We start from the raw sequence: 11,670 nt of genomic DNA, 5'->3' as shown, positions 1-11,670 counted from the left end.
AATCATTAGCTTTTAGCTTAGCAGCACTCGTAATTGAGTAGGCTTTTGAACAATGCAGGAGAAATGTTGCAGACAGTTTATATTATCAGCCTGGGCCTGGGGCTTGTTGGAACAGTAAATGGGATGTGTTGTAACTTGTGTAAGTTAAACTGTGTCTGTGTGAATGAACATCTTACCCTGCGATGCGCGATGTGGACAGCGGTTCCACCCACACGCTGCTACTGCTGCCAAGCAGCCCCGCCCGTTGGAAAGAGTGTGGGATATACCACTACTAGGAATGGGAGGGGGGGACTAAATCTTTTAAGATTTAAATAGCGCATTATTGCGCGATTGTGTGCTTTTAATAAATACTACTGCATTGTTCAAAAATTATTGTGTCTCAAATGATTCTAGGGGGGTACAGCTTTACTGAAAGGGGAGTCATGTCCCCCCTGTCCCCCCCGGGATTTCCACCCCTGCTGGCAGGTCCTCTCAGACGATGGTGACCAGAGCTGACAACATGAGGCCGAGCTGGAGGGTGAGCAAGACTTCACAGATTCAGTTGTTTCACAGGTCTGTGCTGCTGCATCAAAAAGGCCTCACAAATCTGAGATTTGTATAGATCATATATATATCCGGGCCAGCTGGAGGAGAAACCGGCATCCGAAGGGCCAACTGTCATGATGCAACAAGAGCTATGATGAATCTGAAAACAAAATAGCTCCTGTTTCGTTTGATTATACAGGTAAAACCTCTCACAGGGTGTCATGTAGTTTTTGTTCCACCAGAGGGCTCCAGATGCTTCTACATAAAATTTGTGTTTCAGTGCTTTCATCATCAAACTCACTTCACTGTAATATGACGTCATGCTTATTAAGTTCCAAATTAAATGTCAATACAAGATTATCTGTAACGTTACATGATTGAATTTAAATGTCGTGTCTAAATAGTTTTCTTTATGCAACACTTTTAAAGTCTTTTACAAAAATAAAACTTTCTTTTCTTTGATGGACTGACAGCTCTGTTTCTGACCAGCCACAATTATTTTCAGTGTTATCGCTTTGTTCACAAATCTCTGATATTACAACCTGGGGCGCCAAAAAGGGGGAGGAAAGGAGAAGGATTCTAGGGGAAAGAAGCAAAGGGTTGACAGTATGTCACCCAGTATTTCAAAAAGCAAGGTGGGTTTGTTAGTGGTTCATGTGGTGGAAAGTTATGGAATATTAACTGGTCTATAGACCAGGGACAAAGTTAATATTCAGAAGAAGGTGATCATTTTAGTTAGGGATGAGCAAGCAAACAACATATTTTTTTTTTTTTTTTTTTGCTGAGTGAAGACTAATAACTTACAAATTATGGCGAAAAGGTAGTTTCTTGCAACCCTAGAATTAAGATAAAAATATTGACAAACGAAAAAACACTTCTGGTTGCTGCTAATAGTGTTTAACTTTTGATTTAACACTAAAAATTAAAACCCTCGGCGCGCACTGCAGCGCAAGCAGACAGATGCGTGACTCAGAGCAGCATGTGTCACTGACACCCAGACTCAGAGCGTAGCGGACCGGTGGAAAATGTCACCATCAGCATATTATTTTACATCAATAAAATCTTATTTTATCATTATTTTGAGTCACATTGTTGAAAGAATTTAGTTGTCTGTGTTCAAGCAGGATAATAGGTCTCCATTCAAAAAAACGGGAGAAAAAAAATTGAATATTAGATTTTTTTCACAATCGAATTCCGCGCCATCGAACGAAGCTTCGAAGCTTCGAATTTTTTGGGTCAGCCCTATAACGTACACTCTACAGAGCCAGGTCCTGGATCCTCTTCAAGTTTGTCAGGGAGGAATGTGGAACTGGAGGAAGAGATTGTTCTTTTTTCACAAATGTGGGAATGATAGTCAAAAATACCATCAAAATGCACAAATGTGGGAATGATAGTCAAAAATACCATCAAAATGCATAGTTTTATGTAAAATAGTATCAAAACTTTTCGGCAGCCTCCCGGCCAGCTGTGTATAGGGCCCAATAAAAATTCTTTCATACAACCCCAGTTACAAAAAGACTGGGACACATTGTAAAACACATAATCTCCATAATCACATAATAGAGGAAGATGACGTGAGTGGTGCGTTCATAAATATTCATTGAGGGTGCCGAAGTGCACTCTGGCACAAACTGGAGCGTTCATAAATTCAGAGCGCTGTCTGAATGTACCGTTTGGTCGATGGCCAGCTTTGTGGTTGATAGCTGTGCCAGTCTTACAAAGGAGGTCCACACTTGTTTGTTTTGCTATGGAAGCTAACGTTAGCTAATGTGCTAAAAAGTTAGCGTTCCAGAGAAATCCAATATTCCTCAATATTCTGATGAGGTGGACATGATAACCCTTAATACACATAACCTTATTCATCCCTACAACAGGAAATACTTTTTCCCTAACCTGATATGAAGTGTGCGCTGCACATGTGAGCATTCCAGTCCTTTGGTCTTATCACATTTAACCATAGTTGTCTTTGTTTTTGTTGACGGGAAGTGGCGGCTGGTTTTGAGCCATGACTCCTTCTATTCTGGCTCCCAATAACACAACAAGACAAACACATTTTAAGACTCCTATACAGCCCTGTGGGGGAGAGGCAGCTGGGTGATTCCATGAAACCGGTGCCTTTTCAACTTTGAAAAGTTAAAATTCAAAATAACTTTAATCACCTCTTTTTTTAATGAAGATACAGATAGAACATCCTAAAGTGACAAAAAAAAAGTATCGTGCCATCTCAGGCTATTTCATTTATTATTTTATGACTGTTTTTCTCCTAAATGTTTTGATAGCTTTGTCAACCCTGTTACAGACATATGTATTGTCATATACTACATTTCTAATTTGAAATATGTAATATATATTTCACATATATGAGCAGTACTTGAGTCCCTCTCTTTACTGAGATTATTTTCAGATTTAAGTTTTTTCTCCCAATATGATATTTTTTCATTTTGATCAACAAGAGCACCCAATGTTTGGGTGGCGATCACAAGTCTTTTAAGAAAAAAACAGATTTTCAGAGCAGAAATCTTGAAATAATGGACCAATCAAAAATATAGTATAGTCTAAATTATAATATTAAGAGTTGAAAAGCAATTGGAATTGCCATTTTTTTACATTTTTATCAATTTACTGACAATAACAGGATTGACGTTATGATAACAGGAGTGACAAGGGTAACAGGGATGACGGGACACACATTGTGTGCGTATACTGCACCTTTTCACAGTATTGTGTAGTAGTACAAGTTTTGCCCACAAGGTAATATAATTGTTTTGCAGTTGATTAGCATTGTATTAGTGACATTACACATTCATTCTACATTTCAAGGAGGTCTAAATTTTCATTGCTGTTCCATGCATGCATCATTGACAAGCACTTTGGAAGAAAAATATTTTATTGAAACATTTTCATATTTCTCATTAGCATTAAAACCAATTGGATCATATAAAATCTGTGTTTTTTGTGAGTATCTAACATTTCATTAACGTAGTAAAGTTTTACATTAAAAGAAGAAACACAATTCTTCAAAGGCAGTGAAGCAAAAACAGAACAACTTGAATATAACAACATTTTTGGTGCAGAGACGGCAATACCTAAACTGTGTAAATAAGGAAATAAACTAAGGAACATCACTGAATTACATTAAAATACCTACACATCCTATAGGATGCTTAGGAATCAAACAGCAGTAACTAGAAATGTGACTAATATGCTAGCCTCAGTAAATGATATGGGTAAAGATTAATAATATACACATAACCTTAAAAAATGTTTTAATTTTATTAAGCTGACCTTTAAAGACAGGGAAACTAGGCTAAACCCTGATCTATGTTACCCCTGTTGCGCTAAAAAAGTAATAGGGTTGACAGTAACAGGGTTGACCACTTTAATCAAATGCGCTCATTGCTAGCTAAAAGCTAATGTTCACAAAGCACATGTTGTGTACTTTGAAAGGTTATTACTTGTAGATTTTGATTATATTGTGAGAAATTTGAAATTATTTTGATTTATATGTTGAAAAATGATAACAGGACTGACACGGTATAGTTGTCCCCCCTCGTCAAATATTGTAAAACATCAAAAATAACATCAGAAGTGGGAGAAACTTACTTGTCTTTGAGGTGCTAACATCCGGTTTAAATGACGATGCAACTTCCTATAAATGATTTCTGGAAAGTTCCATTATTTTACAGGGGTATTTTGGTGAGGGTAACAGGGTTGACATGAAATCAGGGGACACAGATAAATGTACATATATTTAAAAAAAAATAGTATAATTTTATGCCATAAACATTGTTTAACAATAAGTTCACACATAAAACAATATGTAAATGGCAAAAAATAACTTTTTCCCCACATTTTACAAATTAAAAGTCCTGCTGAAGTAAAACTATTCTAGTGAGGGACAGGCCAACAACCTCACTCTCATCAGTATAAAGCTGTTTTATATATTTAAAATATTATTTAATTTACTTTAATTTTATGTTATATTACAGGCAAAAGACACAGCAAAGTTATATTTTTAAAATTACATATTTATAAATTATTTTAAGCTTTTTTTTGGGACACTAAAGGGCACCGATTCCATGGAATGACCCAGCTGCACCTCCAGGTGATAACATGACGTCATTGTGACGTCAGCCCTTACTTGACTGCTTTTTCTTCACTTGCTGTAGCAGGCAGCTTGGGCAGTTTCTCATAACAAGAGTGAGTGGGAAATTCATTAATCACTCAAGATGTTCGACAGACTGACCCGGTACATGCTGGACACTAAAAAGAGTAGTTAAAAAAAAATAATTTTCCTTCATTTTTGCCCATCACTGCCTTAAAACCTTATTTTTTTAGGCGTACGAGACAGGACATGGCATACCAGCCGGATTTATGACATCACAACTAGCTTGGAGCCAATCATGATCGAGTATGAAAGTGGAGACTGCAGTTCAGACCTGAAGCTTCCAGGTTACAAACACTGAGAATGTGTTAAAAAGTGTCTTCATTCTCCACATTTAACATGAAAAGTCTTTATAAAAAAACATTTTTGGTTGATTTTCCTTCAGTGAGTTTTTGTTTCCTGCTTCATCTGACCGTAATCAGCCAATAATAAGATCTCTTCTGCTTCTCTGCCTCGTCTCTGACTGATCATCTCTGCAGGATGTTTGCCAAGTGACCTGCCAAAGAACAAAGACCCCACTCTCACCCCGCTGCTGTTTGTTCTTCTTCTTTGTAGGTTTTGTTTCTGTTGTGACGTCGAGCTTCATTCACCTCGGATCAGGAGTGTTTGTGCACAAGAACAGACGGCTGGCTGTAGGTGTGTAATCAGTTGTGATGACACGCTGACAGAGATTATGTCACCACACTGTGATGTTTCACTGCAGAGCGTGCTACATGTTACGCAAAGGTTACGTAATTCACATGAGTTTTGTGACTGAGCTGAGCTCAGTGTTTCTCCACGTGAAGTGAATCCTTAAATATTAACTCACTGGTTTAACTGGTCAGACATGTCGAGTCAACTGGGATTTCTTTAATTACAAGAATTCAGTTGACTCATTGTTTAAACACAACTGATCAAATATGTTAAATGATGAGTGTTTAGCCTCTGTATAGTCCAATTAGATTTCTCCCATAAAGGTGAAGTCTGTGATTTTGGAGAAACACTTTCAAGAAAAAACAAATAGCACAGTCTCTGTATGAAGCTGATCAGCTGTTCACTGAAGCTCTGTGATGTTAGATGAATTTAAACATTCAAACTCCACTGTGTTTTTATGGCTGCATCCTTCCATCAGATGGGAACTTTGGAACCCGACTGTTTCACCCTCTGTTCAGTCACTGTGGTGAGCAGCTGACGTAACTGTAGGGGGACGACAAACAGCTCAGCGTCTCGTTTTTGTGTCTTTGTGGTTGTTTGTGTGTCTTTGTAGTCATTCTGTGCCTCCTTGTCTGTGCATCTTTATATATGTTTTGCATCTCCTTATGGTCATTTGTGCATCTTTGTAATTTTGTGTCTATGTGGTTATTTGTGTGTCTTTGTAGTCATTTTATGTCTTGTTTTGTTCTGCATCTTTATCATCGTTTTACATCATGTTGTTTGTGCATCTTTGTAGTTGTTTTATGTTGCATTGTTTGTTTATCTGTGTAGTTGTTTTGTGTCTTCTTGTGGTTATTTGTGTGTCTTTGGAGTCATTTTTTTTGTCTCATTGTTTCTGCATCTTTGCTGTCATTTTCTATCACCTATGTTTTGTATCTGCTGCGAGGGTCCAAAGGACAGAGGGATGTTGTATGCTGTAAAGCCCTCTGAGGCAAATTGTGATTTGGCTTTATAAATAAAATTGATAGAACTGAATTGATTGATTGTTTGTGCATCTTTGTAGATGTTTTGCAGCTCTTATAGTCGTTTCTGTGTCTTAGTAGTCATTTTAAGTCTTGTTGTTTGTGCATCTTTGTAGTCGTTTTACATCATTGTGTGGTTGTTTTGCAGCTCTTAGTTGCCATTTCAGTCTCTTTCTTGTTGTTTTGTCGGTGTAGTTCTGCCTGAGTGCAGTGGAATGATGCTACCTATACGGACAAGGACGGAGCCTTCTGTTTGGATGCAGACAAAACGTAACAGTACCACTGGAGATTATGGAGGCAGTGTAGTGTAGTTCAAGTGAGATACGACTGTAGGAGATAACGAAGACATCTACAAAATGGCGGAACTGAACAAATCGGTAACATAGTGAAAATAATTCTCCATCCATGTATCGCGATATGTTTAATGGCCTCACAGACCACCGCCGTCCATAACACTGCCTCCATTAACAGGTACATTATTATGACCTCCTCTGCTGTCGCCTCATTTGTTGTTGTGTGAAACGTTTGACTCCGCCCTCAGGTGCCATTTATGGCTGTATGTATGCCAACATTAAGGAGGCATGGAAGTTTGAAACGTTTGAAATGGACAAATCTATTTTTGTATGTAAAGGGAGTATAAATGAGCCCTCATTTGTCATTTGAGTCTCTTTGTAGTTATTTTGCTTCACAAACTAAAGCTCCCCCAGCTCCTCCCCCTCGGTTTTCATCTGGTCCATCACCCAAACTTCCCCCTGCTCGTCCTCCCCTGCCTGCCCCCAGAGCTGGTATCCCTAAGAGCTAGGATGCACAGGGCCTCTGCTGTCCCAGGACTTACAGCCATGATAAAGGTAATATCAAGCTGGGGCCCTGTGAGACAATATTCTCCCCTAGTGCTATATCTACAGCCACACCACATAGACCAGATTACAGAAGGACAGTTAGACTGTCCAATCAGAGAAATTTAATCCATATCCCTTGTAAGAAGATAATGTCCAGTCCTACTGAAACTAATCTGAAACTTGCTGTGCTTAATGTCAGATCCTTGTCTAACAAATCATTTTTAATTAATAATTTGATCTCTTCGTATAATCTTGATTTTATGTTTTTAACTGAAACATGGCTTGACAAAAACACAGGTAATGCTGTTCTAACGGAATCAGCTCCACCCAACTACAAATTTGAATCTGAAACACGAGAAAACAAAAAGGGTGGAGGTGTCTGTGCAATATTTAGAGATCATATGGTTATGCACAGGTTGTCATTTGGGGTGTTTTCATCATTTGAGTATGTATCCTTTAAAATGGAGCTAAAACAATCTCCGTCCATACTCTATGTAGTTATATACAAGCCTCCCCAGCACCGTCAAAGTTTTATTGATGATTTTACCAGGATGCTTTCAATTGTATGCACAGACTTTGATGGTTTGGTCATTACAGGTGATTTTAATGTACATGTGGATAATGTCTGTGACAGAAATGCTAAAGAGCTCAGTGCTGTCCTTGAAACCTTTGGCCTGACTCAGCATGTGTGTGAGCCCACCCACAGCAGAGCGCAGCACACTCTGGACCTGCTCATTACAAAGGGGGTTAATATTTCAAACGTCAATGTGGTTGATGTTGCTCTGTCTGATCATTTCTGTGTCTTCTTTGACCTGTCTGTTTCTCCCAAACCACCGGCTGGTCCTGCAGTTGTTCGGAGGAGACACATAAATAACAGCACAGGTGCTCTGTTCATGGAAATGATAAACTTTGAAAATGCCTCATGTTCTAATGTTGATGATTTGTTGAACTCTGTTACTTCGAGTGTTTTGAATGTTCTGGACACCATTGCCCCTGTGAAGGTTAAAATGGTTAAAAATAAGCAGAAGGCGCCATGGAGGAATGACGACTCGGTCAGGGCACAGAAAAGGGAGTGCCGGAGGGCCGAGCGGAAATGGCGCAAGTCAAAGCTTCATGTTCATTATGAAATTTATAAAGAAAAGTTGTACGTGTTCAACCAGATCTTACGTAGAACAAGGGAGAGGTACTTTTCTGAAATTATTGGAAACTGCAGTAACAACTCGCGTGTCTTATTTGCAACAGTGAACAGATTAACAAACCCTCCAGCTCAACTGCCGTTGGAACTGATCTCCACATCTAAGTGTAATGAGTTTGCAGTATTCTTTTGCGACAAGGTTCAGACCATTAAAAATGCCATCAATTCCACAACACCAATAACAACCCTGCAGCCACCTAGACACTTAGAGCTGACTCATTTTGCACCTGTAACTGACAAAACTGTCCAAGAGATCATCACCAGTCTGAGTTCATCTACATGCTGCCTCGATGTGTTACCCACTAGATTTCTAAAGTCTGTGCTGAGCAGTTTGTTACCACCACTCGCTCACATAGTTAACATGTCACTACAATCTGGAACATTCCCAAAGGCCTTGAAAACTGCGGTCATAAAGCCTCTCCTAAAGAAGAGCAGTCTTGATGCCACAGTACTGAACAACTACCGGCCCATTTCAAATCTGCCGTTTTTAGGCAAAGTCCTTGAGAAAGTTGTTTACCAACAGCTTACTGACTTTCTCCTAATGAACAACTCCTTTGATGTTTTCCAGTCAGGTTTTAGACCCCATCACAGCACTGAGACCGCTCTTATTAAGGTGACAAATGACATCCGCCTGAACACTGATGCAGGCAAAGTCTCAGTTTTAGTCCTGCTAGATCTGAGTGCTGCTTTTGACACTGTCGATCATGAGATCCTTTCACAGAGACTAGAGGACTGGGTGGGCATCTCTGGCACTGCCCTAAATTGGTTGAAGTCCTATCTAGAAGACAGGAAGTACTTTGTTGAAATTGGTAACTGTGTCTCAGACCACATGGCCTTGACCTGTGGGGTGCCCCAAGGGTCAATCCTGGGACCCCTTCTGTTCAATCTCTACATGCTGCCTTTAGGCCAGTTAATACAAAGTAATAATGTGTCCTACCACAATTATGCAGACGACACTCAGATCTATGTCTCACTGACAGCAGGTGAATATGGACCAGTGGATTCACTCTGTCACTGCATCCAACAGGTCAGTGTGTGGATGCAAAACAACTTTCTCCAGCTAAATTCAGACAAGACTGAAGTCATCGTATTTGGTCCACAGAAACAAAGAGAAAGTGTCAGCAGTCACCTCCAGTCTCTCTCTCTAAAACCTACAAATCAGGTTAGAAATCTCGGGGTAATAATGGACTCAGACTTGAACTTTAACAGCCACATCAAATCAATAACATCAGCAGCTTTTTACCATCTAAAAAACATTGCCAAAATCAAAGGTATAGTGTCTAAACCTGACTTGGAGAGACTTATCCATGCATTTGTCTCTAGTAGGTTAGACTACTGTAACGGCCTGCTCACTGGCCTCTCCAAACGGGCCGTAAGACAGCTGCAGTACATCCAGAATGCTGCTGCTCGGGTCCTGACCAGAACCAGGAAGTACGAGCACATTAGTCCTGTGCTCAGGTCTCTACACTGGCTTCCTGTGGCTCAGAGAATAGACTTTAAAGCAGCTCTGCTTGTGTACAAGTCTCTCCACGGCCTAGCACCAAAGTACATCTCTGACATGTTAGTGCCATATGAACCATCTCGGACTCTGGGGACCTCAGGGACCGGCCTCCTGCTGGTGCCCAGAGTCAGGACTAAACATGGGGAATCAGGATTCCAGTTTTATGCAGCTAAAATCTGGAACAGTCTTTCTGAAGATGTGAGACAGGCCTCTACTCTGACAATGTTCAAATCTAGGCTCAAAACAGCTCTATTTCACTGTGCATATGACTGAAAGGATCTTATCTGGCACTCTTCTTTTTAAAGTTCATTTTATAATGATTATTTATGTTTTTATTTTGTATTGTGATTTTAATGCATTTTCTTGTTCTGTAAAGCCCTTTGAATTACTTTGTGTACGAATTGTGCTCTACAAATAAACTTGCCTTGCCTTGCCTTGCCTTGCCTTGCCTTGCCTTGCCTTGCCTTGCCTTGCCTATTTTGTGTGTTTGTGGTTGTTTTGCTTTTCTTTAGTAATTTTATTGACTTTCCAACAACAGATTAACAGTTTAAACATAGCCTAAGCCCTGCATAGCGTAGGGGGCCTATGCCTGATAGGCTCAATCAGTTACCCATGATCCACCATTATATATCTGCTAAGATGCACCTTTAGTTCTTCAGTCTGAACACCTTAAGTTTGTGTTTGTGTTTGAACGGGAATCTATCAAACAGTGCTTTTGTTCTTAAGCTCTTACTGAAACCATAACTCCTGCACTTTATTTGTCAAATTGTTTAGATTTCTATATTTCAATGTTTCTATATTTTTATCTGTCTTTACATTTGTAGTATTTGTTATGACGTGTGCTGCTGCCTTTCTTGGCCAGGTCACCCTTGTGAAAGAGGTCTTGATCTCAATGGGTCTTTTATCTGGTTAAATAAAAATAAAATTCATTGTGCACTTTACAGTCCAACAGTGTCTGCTTCAGTTTGTAGTGTTGTCTGGTGAAAGGTATCAGAGAGTCAAGTGGTGGTTGGCATGAACACACCCTGCAGCAGTATGAGTTGCTTCTTCTGTTTTATATGATGAACTGAAACATGAAAGTACGAGCAACAGACAGAAGAAAGCAGCCTAACACTCTAACAAGAGTGACTTCAGACAGAAATGTACAATTAAAATGTATTTTAAAAAGTTATTAATCGTTATGTAAAACTTTTAGTACAGCTGCTGTCACTTTGTTATTATCACTGGATGTTTTGTACCTTCCACAGTATCTTGATATCTGATGTTAATCGAGGTTCATTTGAATGAATAGTTTTCTGTTTTTCAGACACCACACACAAAAGGTTGACATCTCATTTCACTGATTTCAATTTTGATTTATCTGCACGGACAGCTTCCTGCAGTGACATTATCAACTTCAGTATTTCAGTTAAGCTGAAGTCTGATTGAAGAGGAAATTCATTGTTCTCCTGTAGATTCTGGCAAAATGCCCACAGCAGGAGAATCGGCGGGGGGAGGCGGTGTTCCCCCTCTGGACACCGCATCACATAATGAGTGAGGTCAGGCTTGTGCGTCAGGCGCCAGCTTCTCTGTGAGGGAAGCGGTGATCATGTGGTGTGATGGCCTCACTGTATTTCTGCACGGTTGGTCTACAGCAACGCAGGGCGACAACCAAGAGGGAAAACATGTCCTCGTCATTTCTGTAGATTCTGACAGTTGAAGGCTCCTTTCATTCATCGTGTCAAGTCACAACAGAACTGCTGTCTCTGCTTTACTGAAATCAGTCACACATAAAAACCATTTTCATAACT

This window comes from Epinephelus moara, chromosome 6 (assembly GCF_006386435.1).
Source record: "Epinephelus moara isolate mb chromosome 6, YSFRI_EMoa_1.0, whole genome shotgun sequence".
Classification (NCBI taxonomy): domain Eukaryota; kingdom Metazoa; phylum Chordata; class Actinopteri; order Perciformes; family Serranidae; genus Epinephelus; species Epinephelus moara.
The sequence above is the reverse complement of the archived record's forward strand: the minus strand, read 5'-3'. Positions refer to the sequence as shown.